General features: G+C 42.0%; 1 protein-coding gene across 9 annotated transcripts in view; it reads right to left on the reverse strand.

Annotated features, from left to right (window-relative positions):
• The window catches only part of Cpeb3 (cytoplasmic polyadenylation element binding protein 3), a 195,960-nt gene that overhangs the window by 22,837 nt on the left and 171,462 nt on the right, over positions 1-1,661 (reverse strand). The window lies entirely within an intron of this gene.

Genomic DNA, 1,661 nt, shown 5'->3' on the forward strand with positions numbered 1-1,661 from the left:
TCTGGTGCCCTCTTCTGGCCTGCAAGCATACATGGAGGCTGAACACTGTATATATAATAAATAAATACATCTTAAAAAAAAAAAACAACTCATAATTAGTACCATTAACTGGTTCTAAAACCCCTGGCTGACTAAGTCATAGGCGCTAACAAAGAATATAACACTCATATTCTGCTGGATAGACATAGCAATAACTTGCTCTTAAATCTTATCTTTATACCCGCTAAAAGGTGTATCTATCTGTCAATCCTCACCAGAGAAGCTTCTTTTTGCAGTATGTTGCAACTAATACAGATACCCATACGTGGTCAGCGTGCAGAGAATATGAGACTGTGTGGGGCTCGGCTCCAAACGGGACATCTATAAATGGGAAGAGCTCATGAAGTCCCACTCCTAGCAGAGGAACTATTGGCAATTGATGGCTACTGGGGGGAGGGAAAGGTCAGTTTTCTTCAGGGATACGGTCTCGGAAAGGCTATCCACGCTCCAATAGACGGTTCTACATCCACGCACCTATAGGCAGCACTATGTGAACTCAATGGGTTTAAAGGCAGAGCGCATGAAGTTAGCGGGGGAAAGTTCTGGAAGTGACTAGGGGAGCAATTGGAGGAACAGGAGTGATAGGTGGCTTTGATTTAAAAAAAATTATAATGCACATTAAGTTAAAATGTATTAGGTAACATACATAGCTGTAACATTTAAAATCAAAATTCACATGAAATTGTTTTATTCCACTACTTTCTCTTAAAAGCCTCTTTAAAAGGCACTGGAGCAGCATGGAAGCTCTACAAAGCCAATGTAGCTTATGAACAAGTTATGGAGCATAAGATTCTAAGAATCTCAGAAATTAATCAAAATTAAAAGTTCTTTGGTAAAAATAAAAGAAAATAATCAAGAAAGAAACCACAACCACCTACTCTCAAGGAAGTATAGGATATTTATTCTAAGTGCTGGCTGTTGTAATTTGATCAGAACACGTGTTAACAAAATACAATCTTGCTGAATATGAAGTACATCACCAACAGTGAATTCCGCTGAGATGCTAAGAACATTGTCTGTTATACAGACTAATCAAGGAGGACCGCAGATGTAGGGTAAAGCTCCAGAACAGGAGGCTGCTTCATTAATTCCAATCCAGTTGGTGCCTCAAGGACATCCTCTGTTTAGAAGCAAGAATAGTCACCGTACAATTCACGGCAGAAAGCCAAGACTTGACGTTTTTCTCCTTTGTGAATCTTAACCTAGGTCTCTTTACTCCTCCCACCCTCCATTCTCCCAGTCTTCCCAACAGCAGAGAGCTGTTCACAGAGCCAAGAGAGCACACTGACTCCCTCAACCCCCATGCCCTCTCTCTAGACCAAAGGAAGCTCACTCAATGCCTCTAGAGCCTAAGGAGGAGATAGCAATGAGCAAAATGGCAGGTAACATAACATGCATGTGTGTATAAACACATGTGTTTCGTGAGCAATAAAATTATGTGAAGCCGGGGAGGAAGCTGAAGGGAGTTAGTAGTAATTAGTTCCTGTGATTGCTACCAAGTGCGATGTTACAATTAAAAAAAGGTAAGCTTGACGGGCGATGGTGGCGCACGCCTTTAATCCCAGCACTCGGGAGGCAGAGGCAGGCGGATCTCTGTGAGTTCGAGACCAGCCTGGTCTACA

This window comes from Microtus ochrogaster, chromosome 8 (genome assembly GCF_000317375.1).
Source record: "Microtus ochrogaster isolate Prairie Vole_2 chromosome 8, MicOch1.0, whole genome shotgun sequence".
Classification (NCBI taxonomy): Eukaryota; Metazoa; Chordata; class Mammalia; order Rodentia; family Cricetidae; genus Microtus; species Microtus ochrogaster.